Source organism: Protopterus annectens, chromosome 5.part0 (genome assembly GCF_019279795.1).
Source record: "Protopterus annectens isolate FY-2018-M chromosome 5.part0, PAN1.0, whole genome shotgun sequence".
Taxonomy (NCBI): domain Eukaryota; kingdom Metazoa; phylum Chordata; order Ceratodontiformes; family Protopteridae; genus Protopterus; species Protopterus annectens.
The window spans coordinates 437,356,274-437,378,773 of NC_056735.1; positions in this window are offsets into that span (position 1 = coordinate 437,356,274).

Sequence of the window (22,500 nt, forward strand, 5' to 3'; positions counted from 1 at the left end):
ACATGTACGGTAAGATGGTACCATATAGTGGGGCAGCATGTAACATCACATAGAAGGGGAGCTAGAACAATGACATCTACCACAGTCAGTACTGTACAGACATCCACAGAATGTCCAGGTTATGGCATGAAATGCAACACCTACTGCACATGACATGTGTAGCAATCTGATATATAACTGGCTTGTTTTCAGATATGATTACAGTATTTATGGTGTACAGCACATATGCACCACTTCATGCACACCATATGTACAAAGGTTGACAGAGATGTGGCTGACAGCACATACACAGGGCCAGTATAGACATGTTTCTGTGATACCCACATAAATCTACTATTGTAATGGGGTTTGTTGCAACATATGTCCAGTGAAGGATATGTAGTCAGTAACTGTCATGGCCTTCACCATCAAAAGACTGCAATCCTCACACTACCTTCTGCATTCCACAGATAGATGCATCATGGCTAACAACTGACACCAAAGACACAACACTGCTCAGTCTGCAGATGACCATGCAGATGGGAATTCCTTATACACATGGTACTGACATGGCAGGTATTGCGAGATGTATGACAGGCATATCTAGACAAATGCAGTTAAACCAGCATTACTCCATATGCATTATAGCAGCACTTAAAGTCTGTAGTCAGGTCAGGCACATCCCCCTCCTGTTTTTTGCCATCTTTCCACAGTGTATGTTGCTAGAGGTAAATCCCCAACCCATCTGAGATGCTGTTTTCCATACGACAGTTCTAGCTCCTGCTCACAGTGACAGACAAGGGCCAACACCACCAGGATGTTCCCAGTTATTGGAGTGCGTTTCCATGCAGTTGGCTATGGGAAAGTTACCACAGCTGTTCCACATGCAGTCAGCTAGGGGAGGGCTGCAATTTGTGCAGAGCCCATCAGCTGATCATGAGCATCACTTAAAATGCACATGCTGCTGCCTAAGCAAAGCATGTGGGGGCCTCCACATCCACCAGAAAGGGAGTGGGGGGGTGCAGACAGAGGCAAATACATGTCAGGGATGGGTGGGAGGGTACAACTGATGCATGTTTGTGTCACACACCTACCAGCACAGGGTATAGAACCCCTGACAGCTATGTAGTGCTATCACAGTTTGATGCTGCTATTGGTTGCACCACATGGGTTATCTGGTGGGGGGCACTCAGAACATATATGTGATGGTGAGTGACATCTGCAACAGGGATACGGTAGATATACAGTAGGTGATGTACAAGTGCCTGCCTGCATGAACAGGTGCCAGCATCAACACCGGCACACCCACACAGGGACACACACACATTAACACACTTGGCAGGGCCAGAAGTGCAACTTGTCACTAGTGGGATTGCCACAAGACATTAATGTGCAGGGAACACATGCACCACATGGGTAATATGGAGGTCGTATGGGCAGTGAGTATGTGAGGGTGTCAGACATCAGGCAGCATGTTTCACTGTGCACTGAGGGGAGTAGTGCATGTGGATGTGGACATACGCACCATACAACACACACACACACACAAACACACAGGGTGCCAGTTCGGACGTGCATGGGTGCATGTCTGCATGGGTGTGTGTTGGCCAACAGTGCCAGCAGGCTATACAAGGGTAGGCGATGGGTATACCTTGGCATCAGGCTACATGACAATGGTCTGCTTTGTGGCACAGGCCTGTAGTTTCTGCATTTGCCCACATAGGTGGGTACTGCATCCTTCACCCTGTCACCTGGGTGACTGTTGTGTGTGGCCAATGCTGTGCATCACTTGCCATGTATGTGTTCCCTAGTCCATGACTTGGATGGTGTCTAGGATATGCACACCTCCCACATGCATGTACAGTGATATGTGGAACTGTACCTGGGGTGCCTGGCCCATGCTTTGAACATAGGTTATCATCAGATGTGCCAGTCTTGCCCACCTGTGGCAGAGACTGGTAATGGTCAGCAGGTTTACCCTGCACCTACATTGATAGCATGCTAACAGCATTCCCTGATGTCAGTTTCAGTGTCATCTATTCATACAGGGTATGTTGTCAGTCATGGTATGTCCGTCGTGAGTCACATGTGAAGTTACAGTGGGGTTGATAACTGTTATTGGCTTGCCTTGATGTCACATGTATGGTTATGCCTTTGCACCCCAGCCTCTCAGCTATTTACATCTGTTATCCCTGTATGGTTGAAATTGTCATATATAGTAGGGCCACCATAAATGAAATTTGCAAAACCCCTCCATATTGCCCACAGGTGTCACACACTCACAACCACCTCTACACAGGATATGAATTACAAACACACACACACACACACACACACACACACACACACACACACACACACACACACACACACACACACACACACACACACAGCTGTCATGTCTGGGAGTAGAACCCCTACCTAACTAGTTTACTACACTACAGCACTATGGAGTTATAGTACGCGCCACAGACATTACTAAAGTACATCCTCCCCAAAGATGTATTTCACAATTAATGACATCAGCAGGATTACCAACGTAGGGCATTTCTAATGTAATGCGAGTGAGTAGCCTATAATACATTGCTCCATACACAGACACTGAAACACACGCAAAACATCTGAAACTGCCATGGATGGAGATGGAACACTACCACCATTCTAAATCACACTACGGCAGTACGTGCTATGGTGATTAGTGGGCTATCACTTTCCCAGAGGTGTACTTCTAGGTGAGTAACATCAGCAGCCTTGCCAAAGTAGAGTATTTGCATTGTACGGAGTGTGAGTAGCCTAAAAAGCATTGCTGTCTACTCAGTCAGGCACACACAGATTCACACACAAACACACACAGTTGCCAGGTCTGGGGTACGAACACCAACTTAACTAATTTATCACACTACAACAATGCACAGTTACAAAATGCGCTACGGTGATCACTGGGCTATCACTTTCCCAGACGTGTACTTCTAGGTGAGTGCCATCATTAGCCTTGCCAAAGTAAAGTATCTGTATTGTGCGGAGTGTAAGTAGCCTAACAGGCATTTCTCTCTACACATTCAGAGACAGACAGGCACACACACAAACACACACTCACACAATTGACAGGTCTGGGGTTAGTAATACTACCTAACTAGTCTGTCACTACAGTAGTACACAGTTATAGGATGCGCCATGCATATTACCAAGCAATAGCTCTCCCAAAGGTGTAATTCACATTGATTGACCTCAGTAGGCTTGTCATACTACTGCTATAGGGAGGGCAGTGTGTGCATGGGCCATACCCCATTCATGTAGGGGTTGACATGCCACATGTGGGCACACACGGGGTCATATGTCACAGGTACGTGTATACAGATACTAGATGGCTACTTCCTTGTACAGTCTTGTTGCACAGCTGGCACGTGCACCACATAGTCTGTCATGCTGACAGGTACTGGTGGCTAGTATCTGCAGTGGATTATATCCGAACCTCATGTGTTGGGGGATCTTTGGCTGTGTGCCAGTTGGGACAGGCCTGCAAGGCTCCTTGTCATGGTCTCCCTCTTCCACACATCTATGCCCGTATACCTGTGGCTTATTATAGTGTGTTGTCCTTACATATTTGGCTGTATTCCTCTCCACTGTGTGTGCAAGGCAGGAGTGGTGCATACTGACATGTGTCCGCACTGAGAACTGCGACTTACAGATATGGCTGGTCCACTGGTGTTTGCAGACATGGCCTTCATGTGTTTGTGTGTGAGCATGCCCAGTATGGCCATCTGTGTTGCATGTGTGGATCACGTTCAGGTAGTTTGTACTGCGGTGCTGTCCTTTGTGTTGTACACCGACAGGTAACATGCTGTGTCTGAAGGGTATCCATCAGTCATTTGCCATTTACTGTTGCTACATTTCTGCATAGTGGGGGTGGGGACACCTGACTGTTTCTACTGTTCTACACAGGAGTGGGGGGGCACACCTGACTGTTACTCTAAGTGTACGTTGGATGGGGGGCCACACTTGACACTTGTACACATTTGCTAGGAATGTACTGGTATGTCAGGTACTCCATTTCAGTCTGTAGTCTTACCTATCCTGCTGGCTAGAAACTTACCAGTGTACTACAGATCCTAGCTTTGTTTACCTACATATTAGTTTCTGACTTCCTAGCCTTCACAACTTACATCCAACTGCATGGCTTGCTGTGGTCTGTCTGTGTAGGCCTGGGGGGGTTCCCATAGGGCACATTCAGAGGCCATAGTACAGCATTTGTTTGTGTTAGTCTTCACCTGTCCTGCTGGCTGAGACTGTTGTTGGGTATGTGAACCTTCCTGACTGGCATGTATGTCTCTTATGGGCACCTATGTCACTCAGGCCATTTCCTGCAGTGAGTTTTTTCACCCTGTGTAGTACTGACTACTATGGTGACTCCAGTATGTGTTACAGATGTCATGATGCCACTATGGCTGTCTACTGCCTTGACATTCAGCCACCCAATTCCCTTGCATGTTCACATCCATACCATAGCTACAGGTAAAAACACATTCTACTCCATTTGGCAATTGGTAAGTTGATTGACTTACCTTGAGGGTGTCCCAGACATGAGGATGGTGCTGGAGGGCTGCCTATATCGGATGCACATAGTACACTACCTATACATGGTTGGGCACAGGTAGTGTCATGTTTGGCTTCCCTTTTACTGTCTATGTGAGTCAGAAAGAGGTGTAATTCCCTGGGTCTCTACTGTGTCAGTGCATATGGTATGCGTTGCTTCTTTGCCAAGGCCAGGGCATACTGGATATGCCCCCTTCTGCATACTGGGGCAGGCTCAGGTTGTTCCTCCTCTGAGTCACTCTGTGCCTGTATGGGCCTTGTGCATTGGTGGGAGGCTGTGTGGCCCTTCCCCATGCTGCTCCTGCTACAACTGTTTCCACAGGATCATATTGTGTAGCATAGCACATACCATATCAATTTGGGTACATGTAGCTGGTGAATACTGCAGGGCTCCACCGGATGTGTCTAGACACTGGAACCATGACCTGAGCATCCCAAACACACACTCTATTATATGTCTGGCCTCTGTGTGTGCCTCATTATGGCATTGTTATTCAGGAGTGTGTGCATTTCTGATGGGTGTCATCAGCCATGGCTCCAATGGGTACCCAGCATTGCTCACTAGGTGACCGTAGGGGATGTCCACATCGGGAAATCTGTAGTACAGCTGTGTCAGATGCCATATGTGTGAATCATCATAGTTTCCAGGGCAGCCAGCATCAACATTCAGTATAATGCCCTGGGCATCACATGCAACCTGGCAGTTGATGGAGGGGATGCCCCTGCAGTTGATGTAGGCCCTACCCTGCTCACTGGGTGGTGCTTTGATGCATATGTGCATGCAGTCTATAGCACCCACTACCCCAGGGTAGTTTGCTATTTGGTGGAAGAGACGCATATTGCTGGTCAGCATCTCACGTGTGTTGAGGAAATACACTTGCTCACTGGCATGTGCTGACATGGTATCCAGGAACTGATGGAATACTCTGGATGCTGATGCCTGTGAGATGCCCATGTTATCACCAGTTGTAGTTTTGGAGGATCCTATGGCTAGTATGCATAGGCCTACACATACTTTGGTATCCACTGGGATGGGTTCCCCTCAGCCAGCGTGGTGTGTCAGGTGTGGCCTGCACAGCTCAACGATTTGTTGTAGGAGGTCTCTGTCCACCCTATAGCGCTCCATATTTCCAGCTCATGTAGTCCCTGGTAGGTTACCCTGGGTCTGTACACTCTTCTCTGTCTCCTCACTGTGGGTTGTTCGGCAGCATTTACATCCTCACCACTCTCAGCATCTTGCACCTGTTGTTCTATGCTGCCTGCTGCAGCCCTTCTCATTTTGTAGGTTTGTTTTTTAAAATTTCTCCACTTGTATACACTGGTGGTGTAGAGTGTGGAAAAACCAGGGGGAAGGTGTTTGCTTAGTTTGTAGTGGTGTTCTGGGCTGGGCTGGTCTACTGCCTGTGTAATTAGCTGATTCTGATACAGTTCACCAGGCAGCTCAGCTAGTTCTCCTTTATTACCTTCCTACCGCTGTTTTCCCTTCCCATTTCCTCCCTGTTTAAGCCTGTGTGCGCACCGCGCAGAGTGCTCAAATGTACACAGAGCTGTTATTTGCTAGTTTAACTTCCTTTTTCTTCCTGTGAAACCCGGTGCATGGTGCACACACCCGCTTACATTTTGTCAAGAGTGCTAGGCTGTTTGGATACACCTCTGGCTTAGCTGTGCTAAGCTAAGAGCGGTCCTGGGCGACAAGGCTCCAATCCACTTACAGTATGCCTGACACCCCTCCATGATGTCACCTATCTCCTAGTCTTGCACACAGCTATTTCTACTCTTACACTCTTGGGACCTGCCTCACACCCTGGGGAAATCCGGAATTCACTATTCTTCTCCTCATTTGCACAGGATTGCCTGCTAATGCATAGTTACATGTCCCACACTGAGCCTCCCCCCTTAGCAACCATTACTGACTGGCCAGGTTGTCTTATACTGGTTCCACTTCTAACCATCGAAATTTTAAAACATCGAAATTCTGATCATCGAGACCAAAACATTGAATTTTGAAACATCGAAGGTTACAAGTGTAACCAAAAAAAAACAAAAAACAAAGAAAAATAAACTTTAACAATTGTATGCAGGGGGGCTTTGCCCACCTGCACCCCCACACCCCCTACTTTAATATTCCAACTCCGAGACCACACTACAGCGAAGTAAAGGGAAATCTCCTGTTTAGCATTATATGCAGAAGCACTCAACGGGAGATTTTCCATACCCTATCTGTAGTGCCATCACACAGATGGCACATAAACACACAGTATGCAGGGCACGTTGGTGCCCTGCAAAAACACAAACATTCTCCCACCTATACTTACCTTTTTCTTTCCCTTCAAACCTTCAACATTTTCAAACTCGACGTTCTGGTCTTGATGATCTGAACTTCAATGTTTTAAACGTTTGATGGTTTGAAGTGGAACCCCTTATGCCTGCCATTGACTTGCATGGCTGAATACTGCTTTTAGTTAGAATGCTTATTTTAGGTTTGTTTTATTATTTTCCCCCTGATCCCATTTGCGCGCCACTGCACTATGCTTAAACAAGCGAGATCGTCAAAAGTAAATTAAAAGTTGTTTATTTTTATTTTTTCCACATTTTGCAGTGCCAGTGACCCTCTACTTGCCCATTGACATGCTTCATCAATGATATGCAGCCTTTATTTGGTGCTGTCATAGATCTGTTTTGTAGTTTGCAGAAATGTACTCGGTTACTAACTGAGTAGATTTCTGCAGACTGCACTCATCCTGCACTGACTGCTGCCTCCTTCCTGGATTGCAATTTACCCTCATTTGCACGTTTTCACATGCAAATTAGGGCGATGCAGGATTAAACTAAGAGCTCACGTGCACATCCCGGGAGCTCGTTCTTTGATCGCAGATCGGCCATATTGCTGAAAATAGCTCTTAAACTATTCCTGCATGCTATAACGGGCTTCATAAATCCGGGGGATACTCTATGACACTGTTTTAACGGTGCCTGCAGAGTAAGTACATACCCAGATCATGCTGATGACAGATGACGGAGATCTCTAACTAAAGTGCAGGACAGAACATTTTAAATCCTGCCAATGGGAAAATGTAAATTCAGTTAAAAAACACAAAAGAAAGTAGAAATGTGAAACTGAAGATATCACTATAATAATGCAGCAATACAGTTATACTTTCACTGCTTTATGCAATTCTGAGTAATTGGGAATGACGAACATTGCATTACTTCCTTTTCAACATCTTCAATATCCAGTAACACTAAAGGCGGCAGATACATTCACTTTTTATTTAATAATGTGTTGTGTACCTCAGTAACATGATAGTAAGCCATATATATAGAATTTTCTTGTTACCCATTTTAATCCCCTGGTGTATAGACAGGCATACTCTTTGTACTCTACTGAATGCATTTTTTTTCTGAGCATTATATCAACATGTCTTTTCTCAGGTCATATTATAACTACATGATGAATGCCTTTAACAACAGATGCAATAATTCTAATCTACAAACAATATCTTAATAGTTCATAGGTTCATAATTTAGTACTAAGATACTGGTCCTTGTGGGCCATTTTAAGCCTAGCCAATTACTCCATGTGACACTCAAACCCTGCACCTTGTGTCTGTAAGTTAAATGCTTTAACCATTATGCCACCCTCCAACTCACCTTTTTGGTGGGAACAGCTGAAATGTTACTTACCTTAGTAAAGTGCGTGGGGGCAGCATTTTGATAGATGTGTCCATTTTAAGTGATAAGTGTTAGGGAAGGTGTAGCAGTAAGAGCTTGTTAGTACACAATGGAATTACTTGCTACACCTCTGCCTCTGTCTACACTATTATGAATTTACAAACTGTTGATGTATAACTATTTAGTTTGAGAAGATGCTTCCCTTATATGTAGTGTAGGTTTGTAGATGTGTGGTGTTACATTTGTGTGCTTTTTTTTTTTTTTTGTAGTGTGGGTATTGTGGTGTATGTGTGGTGTGGTGTAGTTTACCTAGCTAAGTGTGTAACATGTGCAGCATTCTATATAGGAAATATGGAGCGCAGACTCCGAGATTATATACATGAACACCTTTATGCAACTGACCATCAAAAGATTGAGAATGCCTTAGCCAAACACACAGTAAGATTTCCTGGTCACACTTTTAAGTTTACTGTTATAGAACAAACTCCAGTAGATGATAGAGGAGGACTATCATCTTTGAAATTAGAAGAACTAGAATTATACTGGCAAGTGTCATTGAATACCGATAGCTTTCTAAGCATTAATGACATGTGTGCCATTACTTGCTTCTTAAAATTACAGAGTTTATGTAGGTAACATGAATTTTATGAACATATTTGAAATACTTTTATGTATGGAATTTTTGGTGTGCATTGTATATGTTAATTTGTTTACCTTTTATTTCTTATTAACAGACTTGGTATTCTATTTTAAGTTAATATTAGCATTGTCGCCTCACAGTAAGACTTTGTCTTGTTCGATTCTCAGCTAGAGCATCTTCTGTGTGGAGACATGCGTGAATGGGCATACCTTCGTTGAAGGTTGTGCGTCAGGGCCGGCAACTCGGCACGTAAAAATCTACTGCCAATCATTAGCAGACCGGAGTTCTGCTGTGGCGACCTCTAACCCAGAAAAGCCGAAAGACACAACAACATTTTATTTATGTACTGTAACTTTAAATAGCAGAGGAATGTAGTACTAGTTGCTTAGTACTTGTAAACACTCTCATTTGACCTGGATTATTGTTTGTTTCAATACATGTGACTTAGTAGATTTTTATGAAGGAAGTGTTTTACCATTTCATTTTATCTGAAGAAGTCTGTCCATAGAGGCAGACAAAAAGCACTTCATTAAATTTGTGTTTTTTTTTGCTGAAAATAACCATTTAAGTTAGTAGAGCATTAATGCTGGCAACACCTGTTTACTAATATTGCAAGCAAATTGCAGACATGCTGCTGATGCTAAACAACAAAATGGTTCAAGCCATAGCTATAAAAACCTCTTGGTTAATATTTATATATATATTGTACTTCCATATTGAATCTACTTATTTTATGCAACTAATAGAAAAGAGTTGCAGATGTATGAGAGAGTACCCCATACCTCAAAACCATTGGTATAGTTGCATTATTAGTATCAGCTTGTCAGCATCACCAGTTGCTATTTCCCTTAATGATGCTACCACATATGAACACCTAACCCGCATTAGCAACTCACATAGTTTAGTAGTAACTGAAATAGTTTTTAATGATGTTGCATGAGCATTTGACAAAAACAATTGTTGACCTTCAAAAAAATAACCACCTATTATCTAGTGAGCAAGGGCGCCCGCAGGCAGGTGCAAGGGGGTGCACTTGCACCCCCCTGGATTTTCTTAATTTATCTGATGATGTGTGTTGAAATCGAAAAATGTACTGGCAAAACCACACATTTTTCTATTTCAACTTACTTTTTTTTCCTTGCTAAACCTGCCTCATTCGGAGGAGATGCTGATATGCTATTGCGGGATGCAGTCATATGATGCATATGACAAGCAAGCCTCGATTCCTCCTCAAACTGCATCTCCCGCCTCTCTGACCATTGACAGTTGCACAGCGTAGCCAATAGTTATCCAGATTCCCAGTGGCAGAGTGAACGACGAGAGTTGTGTGTTTTTATGACCAGAAAGAGCTTTTGCCTCAGAAAGATTATCGGAATCGGATTTGGTATGTGTGCAGCACTTAAGGTAAGTACTGTCACAAGAAAGAAGTTCCTCCTGATATTTTTTTTTATATACAAAGAATCGATGTCAGTTATGTCAGCTAAGTTTCAAGCTTGGCGCCAAAAAGTTAAAGTGGCGCATTTGAGATAATTAAATGTTTTCCCCTCTTTAACTTTTCCTCAGTATATTTTAAGTAATCAGTGCAATGCCTCATTTTCTTAAAGAAAGAAAAAAAAAAAGCCGAAATCAGGGATAGTCGAAAAAGGTATGTGTTCCATTTTGGTTGGCGACACTAATGTCCACGTGGGTTTTTGCTGGGTGCTCTGTGGTTTTGTGTTTGCATTTTCTTCGATGTGTTGGCGCTTGATTAATTTTGATGAAACAGGTGTCCCCCCTCCCATGTGTAGAATGATGTTTATTCAAGGTGAAATGGTAGGTTGTGACAATTACTTTGTACCTCCTTTATAGATTCAGCCCTGCCAATAACTACAGACCAGTCGCATAAATATATTTTGTGGCATTTATAGTGAAGCACATTCTTTAGATTATGGCCGATTAAAAGGAGTGAGAGGTCAGCTTTTAAAATTGATATATATTGCTGCTGCACAAGTAAAAAATATACATTTTTCTCACTTTAGTTCGACTTGCTTTTACTTATTGCTTTCATTAAAATGAAACAGTTCTGGATGCTATGGCACTTGGAACAAATATTTTCTGCTACATTTTCCTGTTATAAATTTAAGTTGCAGAAAGACTGTTTGGCTCACATCCTTTAAAAACTTTACTTGTGCAAAATAATACTTTCTCAGATATGGATGGACACTTAAGAGAATGCCTTCACTTTTTTGTGTGAAATAGTTAAGGTCACTGCCCAGAATCTTTCTTAAGAGAAGTCCTCTCAATGGTATGCATGGATTTGTGGAGGCTGTTACAACCAAAAACACCACACTCCACTTACTACAATGTCTATTTGAGTCACAAGACACTAGTACATTGGGGCTTGGTTTATAAATGTCTGACTGTGCCATAATTAAAATTTTTGTTTTATTGATTCAGCAAATGCTCATGCCCACTGAGACATGGTTTCTTTTTTTAAGGGTGCAAACCACCTGTAATTATGGATATAGAAACAAGAATAATACATTTTCAAATCAGACAGGCAAATGCCTTAAGAAAGGGACCAGTTTTAGTAGAAATGCTCCATGAGAAAGATTTCTAAAAAGTGAAAATATACACAGTGTACATCAGCATTAACACCAACTGCACAATTAGAAGCTGTAGGTGGAATTTATTTATTTATTTTCAAGTGCATTTTCAAGGAAATGTGAGCTTCAAGAGAAGAAAAGTTTACAACTGCTCATGCTAAGTCTACTTAAAATGTGCAGCTGTTTTGTTTAGCAAATGGTATCATTATTGTGGTACAAAATTTTAAAGCAGTATTAGTAGCACAGCAGGTTGCATACTTGCGTCTTGATACAGAGGGCTGTAGCTTCAACTCCCACAGCATGTAAATTTGTATTTTAAGGGGTGGAGTTAGGTACTGCAATCCTTAGTATGCCCTCCTTTGGATGAGATGCCTAGTAACTTTAAACCTCTTTTTTTAGCTTGTCACCCATTCCCTATTGTAATACACCAGGTTACCATTTCTTTTAATGTAACATAGGCAATTTATTCTTCAAGGGTAACAGACACTGAATTTGTAGATGAAATACTGAAATAGAAGTTGTTTTATAGCAACAGTCTCTTCATTAGTTTGAGATATTTTTAATGTTGAATTATTTAGATGACTTACTTCTGCAGAGATTGTGCATATTGACCAATATTGGTGGATTGTAATGACAGACGTTTGAGCGGCCTTTTATGGTTGAGATGTTCTGAACCGGGCAGTTTGTCATTACTGGTTCATATGTTTTGTTTCACTGCTTACTAGAAAAATGTTCAAAATATAAATTTTAAAACACACTCTAACAAGTGCAGTCCTTAGTATGTTCTCCTTTGGATGAGACACCTAATAACTATGAACCTGTTTTTCATCTTGCCACGCATTCCCTATTGCAATTTACCTGCTTACCATTTATTTTAATGTAGCACAGGCAATTTATTCTTCAAGGGTAACAGGCACTGATTTTGTAAATGAAACACTGAAATATAAAGTTGTTTTCTAGCAACAGCATCTTCATTGGTTTCAGATCTCTTTAATGTGGAATTATTCAGATGACTTTTACTTCTGCAGAGATTCTCCAGCTTGATTGATATTGGTGGATTGTATGACAAGTTTGAGTGGCCCTTTATGGTTGAAATGTTCTGAATTGGGCAGGTTGTCATTATTAGTTCATATGATTTGTTTCATTGCTTAAAGGAAAAATGTTCAGAACTATAAATTTAAAACACACTCTAACAAGTGGTGCTGTATTATACAAGGGATATAATTCAATTATTATATAGTATAATTAATAGTCAGGAAGGTGAATCAAAGAACTTTTGCATGGGTCTAAAAATGTGTGCAAGGACCTTATGATTTGAAAACAGCCCAAAGGTAAACTTACCACACCACTGGCCAGATGAATTTTCTTTGAATGTGGCTTTCAATGCTGTTTCAGTGAATGTGGGTTTCAAAGGTAGAGAAGTTTTAATGCCAAGTCAGTTTTCATTGTAAAACTATTGCTTTGTTTAGGTTTAGTAAATGTCTATCAGTGTTTGTGCTATAAAATTTGAAATAAAAGTTGTAAATGAAATCCAAATATCTGTAATCATTGTAGAAGTAAAGCATAAAACAGTATGCACACAGGGATTTGAACAGTGGATGATGTCTGAGAATGGGATAGAGTTGCGGAAAACATTTATAAATATATTGAAGAGAAGGGGACTCGGTATAGAGCCCTGGGGTACCCCAGTAGGAGTATTTAGAAATGAGGAGGTGGCCTTTTTCCATTTGACTGCTTGAGATCTGTTAGATAAGTAGCTGGAGAACCAGTTCAAGGAGGAGGGAGATAGGTTAAGTTTAGAAAGTTTAGTTAGTAGCAGGCTGTGAGAGTGTGTCAAAGGCCTTAGAGAGGTCGAGTAGTAGGGTAGAAACAATTTGGCCAGAGTCGCGGGCTTTATTTACAGTTTCAAGGAAGGAGAGGAGGGCGGTCATAGTGCTATGATGTGGTCTGAATCCATGTGTGGGAGTTAGTAGGTGATTATCTAAGAGATGTGGAAGGAGTTGTAGTTGGATACACTTTTCTAGGAGTTTAGAGATGGGGGACAGAATAGCGATGGGGCGGAAATTAGTAACATTGTTGTTGCCACCTTTATGTAGAGGTATGATAAAGGCCCTTTTCCAGACTTGGGGTACTATACATTCTTGGATAGAGCGGTTGATTAAAATGCTAATAGGGTAAGCGATTGCTTCAGCAGCTTTGCTAAGAAAGTAAGAAGGGATGTTATCAGGAGCATTGGTGCATGGCTTCAGTTTCATAAGGAGTTTCTTTATAGTAGAAGTGGGTATAGGTTTAAATGAGAAAAAAGGAGTGTGAAGAGGGAGAATTAGGGGCAGATGAAGCTGATGAAGTAGTAGGAGTAGTGGAGGGATGGGAGTTAGTAGATGGGAATGAGGAAGTAGTAGCAGAGTAGGGTAGAGAGATGGTTGGGGATGGTAAGGGAGTTTTGGAGAATGTAGTGGTGTTAGAGAAAGATGACGTTAATTTGGAAATGGATTCAATGAAGAGTTAAATTGGGTAGCCAAGTCTTGGTCAGGAGCGTTTGGGTCTGGGGTAGGGGTATCTGGTTTGCTGGGATTAAGTAGAGTAGAGATACCTTTCCAAAATTTCTGAGGGTTTGATTTTATTATTGTTTTGAAGTGTGGAAAAGTAGTTTTGTCGGTCGAAGATTATGAGCTTTTTTACCTTATTTCGAAGTATTTTATATTCATTGTAATAAAAGGGCAGGATTACAGTATTTTCAGAAGCTCATTACATTTTATTGCAGACCAGTGTCTTATAGCAGTGTCTGTGTGTTAGTACACTTGTAGTTGGGTGGCCTTAACGGTATATGGTAAATAAGCATTGCTACCTTACTTAAAAGCCAAGCCCTGCAACAACTAGCTCCACACTGAAGTCAAAACACAATAGCTCTGGTGGGTAAATGTACTCTGTATCAAAAAAGGCAAATGTTTAAAATAACTACAGCTTATGTTCAAACACAATAGGTAGTGATGAAACAATGCTCTGCTAAAAATGCTTTAATGCTTCACATTGCTGAGCTGCAGATCAGTTATCACTGGCTACCAGGATTTCACCCACTTCAGCTCAAGCACTGTGCCGTTCAGTGCAACCTTCCCAGAACTAATTCAAGTCTGACCAGAATTATTTGGTGTGTGTATAAGAGGGAGGTAGCATACCCCTCAGCTGCCCAGATTTTTGCCCCATATTCCACCTAAAAAGGATTGAAGTTGCTAAATGAGACATTTGAGTTTTAGATGTCATGCCATTTAGAAAAATGCATACTAACACAAATCCTGTTACTCTTGCAATTTTCTAAGTTTCTGAGAGCCATATATATAATCTATCCCTATTTATTTTAGGCTTTGTCCAGATTTCTTGCACTAAGGTTGAGGCCTTGAGGGGTGTGGTATGTTTGTGAGAGAGAAAGTGAAATGCCCAAGTTAGAGTTAACAGGTGGAATTTTCAAGTGCATTTTCAAGGAAATGTGAGTTAAGGGAAGCTAAGTTCACTGCTGCTCATGCCAAGCCTATTTACAATGTGCAACTGTTTTGTTTAGCAAATGGTATCTCTGTTGTGGTATAAAGTTTTAAAGCTATATTAGTAGCACCACAAGTAGAATACTTGCATCTTAATGTAAAGGCTTGAGGTTCTATTCCTACAGCATATACATTTGTATGCTGCAGTCCTCAGGATGTCCTCCTTTGGATGAGATGCCTAATAACTATGAACCTGTTTTTCAGCTTGTCATCCATTTTCTATTGCAATATACCAGCTTACCATTTTTTTAATTTAACATAGGCAATTTATTCTTTGACGGCAGCAGGCACTGAATTTGTAGATGAAACACTGAAGTATACACTTGTTTTCTAGCAACAACATCTTCATTAGTTTCAGATATCTTTAATGTGGAATTATTCAGATTACTTTTACTTCAGCAGAGACACTCAAACAAGTGCTGCTGTATAATACAAGGGATATAATTCAATTCTATATTATAATTAATACAATCAGGTAAATCAAATAACTTTTCCATGGCCCTAACGGTGTGCAAGGAGCCTATTGCTTGAAAACAGTTCAAAGGTAAATAACCTGCCACTGGCCAGATGCATTTTCTTTGAATGTGGGTTTCAATGCTGTTTCATTGAATGTGAGTTTCAAAAGTAGAGAAGCTTTAATGCCAAGTCTGTTTTCATTGTAAGACTATTGCTTTGTTTAGGTTTAGTAAATGTCTCAGTGTTTGGGCTATAATGTTTGAAATAAAAGTTGTAAATTAAATCCAACTGCCTGTAATCATTGTAGAACTAAAGCATAAAACAGTATGCACACAGATTTGAACAGTGTCTACAGTAAATGGGGAGCAATAGCCAAGTAATGGGACACTAAAATGGCTGTGTGGGCGGGGCTTGGGGTGGGTGGACTTGGGCGGGGCTGTGTTGGCAGGGGGCGGGGTGAGCTATGTGGGTGGGGCTCTGGGTTTGCACCCCCCTGCAAAAAATCCTGCGGGCTCCCTTGCTAGTGAGCTAAGTGAAAAGATGATGCAAATGCAAACTTTATGCTTTTTATAATAATTCCTTCTCATTAAAATGCCCTAATAGTCTGGCAAGGGAGATGGTGCACCTATTAAGCAAGTAAGAGAAATAACTTCAGCCATATTAAGAGCAGTAAACAAATTCCAGTCCCATCATAGACAGCCATTTTAGATAATGATGATCACAGCTTGAGAGAACTGATAGGAACCACCTCATCAGCTTATTGCACTTGTTATACTATTGCTTTATGAAAGATGAAATAAAATCCTAAGTCTCATACTCCGTATGGCTAAACTAAAATATATAAAGGGTAAATAAACCAAACAGTTTTAGTGGCAAATCAACTTGTAGTCTATTTCAGATAAAAACTTGCACATAAAAGGGAACTACAAACATTATTACCAAATACAGTGAAGTAATACATTCATTCATACCTGTCACATGGCCGTGAACGTGTAGCATATTCCTGATTATGACTAATATATTTGTCCTTTCTTTCGTAATCATTTTGATTTTGGGATAAATCACTGAAGATTATAGTCTGTCAATAATGTCAGGCATTAGAGTTTCATATTTCTTATTGTTCAGAAAATACATATATCTGCAAAACCTGTTGTAAAGTATTTTATTTGCATCAAACTATTATTTACAAAATGTCCCAGATTTTGGTCTTTTGTACCCCCTTTATTTTTGGCTTTGTCCAGAAGTCTTGAGAAAAGACGTTGACAGGTTTGCATTCATTACCTGTAGTCTCCAGTTAATTTCCAGTAATTCTGCAAATTCTGCAATGATATAAAAAGCTACAACCTAGCCACAGTGATAAAAATCAGCACGGATGGTTAATTAGTGATAGAGTGGTTACATATGACATAACAACACAACACTATCTGCAATTCCAGGGAGTAAGCACTTTTATGGTGGGGGGGGGTACCACACTATAAACACATGTGCAGCATCATGAACATCATGCTTGATAATTATAACTTTAGGATATGCAGTAGTAGCTCCTGTTTAGGTAGTGGTTACTGATTCATAATGCTCTGAATACTCAGTTTGATAAATGCAAACAAACAGGCTTTTTAACTATACTAAGATCTATTCAAAATGCAGATGTATTTAAAGAAATGATGAAAATATTATTGTAGTTAGCTACCTTTGCTACTCAAATGAATGACTATCATGAACTAACAACATTATTATACCATGATCCCCCCAAAACGTGCACGCTGATTGGCCAGCGTGCCTGTTGTAAATCGAGTTATACTAATGGAAAAAGGTCCGTCGCCGGACTTTTTCCATTAGTATAACTCTTTAAACACTGTTTCGCTATGTTAAATGGGTTTAACATAGCGAGACAGCTTTAAAATAAGCAACGGAGATGTCCGTTGCTTATTTTAAAGCTGTCTCCATATGTTAAACCCATTTAACATAGCGAAGCAGTGTTTAAAAAGCAACGGAGAAAGCAAGATCTCCGTTGCTTTTTAGTCTCGCTATGTTAAATGAGTTTAACATAGCGAGACAGTTTTAAAATAAGCAACGGAGATGTCCGTTGCTTATTTTAAAACTGTCTCGCTATGTTAAACTCATTTAACATAGCGAGACATAAAAGCAACGGAGATCTTGCTTTCTCCGTTGCTTTGCTCAACTCTGATGTACTGCGCAGGCGCGCAGTACATCAGAACTGCCGGATGCCAAGACATCTGCGGAAGGGCAGTAAACAGGCATTATACTATGCCATTATTTAAGAAAAGTAATAGTTTCTTTTCTTAAATAATGTCATGATAATAGCAATAACCACTTCTGGGTGTGGGTAATGCTAAATTTACCGGTTGGCTTTGTTTGGTCCCTCGGGCTTCGCCCTCGGGACCAAACCACGCCAACCATGGGTAAATTTAGCATTACCCACACCCAGGCATGGGTTATTGCTATAATACCCAGTGTTAAACAGGTAGACCCTCTGGACATGCAGTTTATTGTCAGGGAAAACCCAGGATGAATGTATGGTTAAGCGACTTGCTCATGGTCACACAGTAGGCAGTGAGAGTTGAGGGAGTTAAACCCTGTACCACAGTAACAACAACAAGCAACCTTAACCTTTGCACCAACTGCCAGACTACACTTTCATTTGAATATACTGTTGCGAACGTGAAATTTGCTCAGAATTTCAAGCTTTGTAACTGATTCCCTTCAAGTGTATGAGCACACAGCACGTGGATGAGCCATTTTAAGTTTGATAGCACACTGAACCAGGAAATGCATTTGACAACCAGGTTAGGTCTCCCAGTTCAAATTTTTGCAGATCAATTGAAATTTTAATTTATATATGTACATGCTGTATAAAATAAAACATGAAAAAGTTTATCTTCCCCTCAGTAGTTTCATAAGTATTAGTATGGGGGTGGGGTGACCCTGGGGAATGAGAAGACACAAAGCCCTATGGATTCCACCAATAACATATGATGGTAACATTTTTGCAAAGGTGTGTTTAGTATTTTGAAAAAGTCTTGTCCAGCCATATCAAGTTTGTCATTATTAAAATATTCTTTTAGACCACTGATTATTAAATTGTCCCTTCTTGAGCTACATTTTAAAGAAATTATTGCCTTTTACAGGTTTGCTGAAAATGTCAAGCTGGGTAACTCAGGGAAGAATTTTTACGATATCTCCAGAGTTGATGTTTTTATGTTTATATTCAGAAAAATATAATTCTAAACTTTGTAATGAGTTTTTATACAATCAATGCCGACTTGCTATCTGCAAACTGAATTGTATAGGGGGTTTAATGTTTCATTTAATTAAGTTATACCAAATGTTGCCAGCCTTACAAAATTCACTGTGAGTCTTCAGCGATACTACTCTAAGATGTATTGAAGGCTTCACCATCTATAAAATTATCCAGCATCCATCTGCTTGTCCAGCACTAAATACAATTTTGCTTACTATGTTCCTACTTAGTCATTATGATCCAATGACCAAAAACTTCTCTCTGTCTACAAACCTATCAAATCAGCTGGCAACGATCTGTGCTTGTACCATGTCACTAAGACTTGGACCTCCTTACCTGTATCCAACAGCTCAGTACCCTCCCTCTGATTATTTAAAACCTTCCTGAAAGACTTCTTAACCAAAATCGGGCTCTGCTCTTGCTTAAGCCCAGGATAAACTATACCCCTAAATATGAACAATTGTACACTCATACCATATTCCTCCTTAGTTCCCCTCTTTCACTGTCTTTCTTACTTCAATCAATTGCTGTCCCTGACTCTTTATCTAAATAAGCCATAACCCTGGTTTTGTCCCACTTCATATTTCATTCTTTTTTGTATTATTCTAACTTAAATTTAATTTCTCTAAACTGGCAAAAATGTCTCTAAATATTAAAAAATATCATATAAGTTGCATTTTCTCTTAACCAACATTTCCATGTTATGTCAAATTTGTTAGAATTGTCTAAACTGTAGACTTTTTATTTGTTTTATTGTGTTATTTTTGAAGATCACAAAATTACTGTTTTTAATATGTTTTTGTAATACTTTGGAGCTTTTTTCTCCAGGCTTTCACTGAAAATGGGCACCTATCCAGTTAGGCATTCTTGGTAATCAAACGCCAACAAATAAATAAATAAATAAATACATAATTAAATAAATAAATACATACATACATGCATGCATGCATACATACATACATACATACATACATACATACATACATGTTAAGACTGAAGGCAGTCAAATGATTTATAATTATATTGCTACATCCCTCCATGGGAAGACTTATATAACATTCTTCTTAAAGTCAGATGATAACTTTTGTTTGCTATGTTTTCACCTGCTGTGAGCATTGAGCCCATTAGGGATTCAAGCTGCTTATTTTGTACAGCTCATAGCCTTCTTTCTTTTGCCTTATTTCAAAATATTGACGTAGTTCAACTTACTATATAAGTAAGCTGTTCCCATCAGTTGTGTATCATCCTTAATATAAAATAAATGAGACTTTTAACACAGATATTAGCATTGTAATTTTTTTCTTGCAGATCATGTAAAACCTTGACTTACTTTTCTGGCTGTTTCTCACACAAATTATCAAATGTATAATTATGTTGCATGCCTTGCAGAATGAGCCAAAGGCAATGGAATGCAGTTACAGGCCAGTTAGAAGTGAAATTTATTATGTTTTCTACCTTAAAATTCTATTAGAATCAGCATCTAATATGTGTATTGCAAAACTGCCCACCACCACAACTATTCCTACTAATGCTGTCTTGACACCTCCTCTGGATGCTTTTTAACAATACCTTCCGTTGGTCAGACAGTGTGGTGAATGTTGTTCTGGTGTGTCAGTAGAAGTGCATTTTTCCACACAGCCACAATGTTCAACTCAAGTATAATGGAATCCGTAGTAAGCCTACACTTCCCAGATTTACCTTTCTGGATTCTGCATTTCCAGGTCTTTTCCCATATAATACATCTCTTGCATGACCTATACAATGGTCTGTCGCCAGAAATAGTCTTTTGATGACAGCAGCATGCAAGCTGTTGTTTTCTACATGTCTTGGTCCACTAGCTAAACTTGTGTTTTCTGTGTCATAGAAAGGGACAACATTCTTGTATTGAATAGATGGTGTAGATAACTATTTCCTTATGCAGATTAAATGAGGTCTTCATGCTTAAGGTGGTCCCTTGGAAATTAGGCTATTTTAACTATCCTAGATTATAGTACAACACAAAGAAAATGGACATCCTTTAGTGTCAATATTAAATGAAATAATTAAATATGCTGCAACTTATTCTGTTTTAGAACTAAACAGCTCTTCCCACAAACATTAGTTGCTGATTCTTCAAAAATTGCCCAGAATTAGGTCAACATTAATTAAACATCATTACCAACAAAATCCGCTTGAAACAGTGAACTGTAAATAATAATTTCTTTGACAGTAATGTTGACATTTTTTAGTTTTATACATGATATATTAATCCATAAACTACATGTTAATTAAAAATTAACTCCTTTCATTTGAAGATGGTGGCTTATAATAGCATCACCTTTTACATTATTTAGAACATCTGTGTATGATGTTTTCTTTATTCATAATGCATGCCTTCTTTTTTAAACCATTTTAAACATGCATTTCCCTTCATTTTCATCAGTTGGTTCTACCATGTCACAGAATCTCTGAGGATGGTTCATTCATTTATATATTATTATCTATTATACAATGACCCCCCCCATTAATATTCCAAAACGTGCATGCTGATTGGCCAGCGTGCCCGTTGTAAATCCCACAATATACCACCGGGAAAAGGTCCAGTCGTCCAGACTTTTTTCCGCTGGTATAAAGTCCTCAAAACATTTTTTTAAACAAATTAAAAAAAAAAAATAAAAACAGAGCAATGGAGACTTTTTTTTCTCCGTTGCTTCCATTTCAAAGCATTGATATACTGGGTATGTGTGGGAAGCAAGTTCCATATGCATACTCAGTACATCAAAACAAGGAAGCAGTGTACCACAAGCAGTGGAAGAACAGTAATGTGCCATTATACAAAGACATTATTAAAGAAAAATAAGTATTTTTTTTCTTAAATAATGTCATTGTATTATAACAATAACCGACTCCGTGGTTGTGGTATATTGAAATTTACCCACGGTTGGCTTTATCTAATCACTCGGGCTTCGCCCTTGTGATTAAACCACACCAACCCTGGGTAAATCTTCAATATACCACACCACGTCATCGGTTATTGCTTTAATAACTCCTTTCTCTGTAATATTTCACCAATGGTTTAAAATGCTTTCAAATGCTAACCAAATAGAGTAAAGAGTGTCAGCATAGCAATATCTTTTTGCTGCAATCTTATTGACCAGAGGAGATAAATTCAGTCATGGCATTCATAAACATTGTACTTTATGGAGTACAAGGCCACAATACACTCAATATAGTATTCCATTTTTTTATTCTTCCCAAGTCATAACAAGAGTTGTAATGTGCAGAGGTGCCTTAAATTGTTTGTGCAAAGTATACTGTAATGGTAAGCACACATAGGAAGAGAGTGACACCATTGCACTGCACAACAATAGCAGAACAATACCATCAATACAGACCAATGGGGTGTGTGTGTCTGTGTAGTGTATGTATGTGTGTGTGTGTGTGTGTGTGTGTGTGTGTGTGTGTGTGTGTGTGTGTGAGTGTGTGAGTGTGTGTGTGTGTGTGTGTGTGTGTGTGTGTGTGTGTGTGTGTGTGTGTGTGTGTGTGCGTGTGTGTGATATATACATATATATATATTATACATGTATGTATCATTGTCTAATGATGGGGCAGTGAGTTTTACATAGCTGGCTATTATTATTCCACTGATGGTAGTATATTACTAAGAAATACTTACCAAGAGGCGGAACTATTATAGTATGTGGCAAACACATACAGGTATGTGACATGCACACATCAAAAAAAGCAAAAAGCCACCACAGATGAACTTTTATCATAACCTTTATCAACAGCAAACAT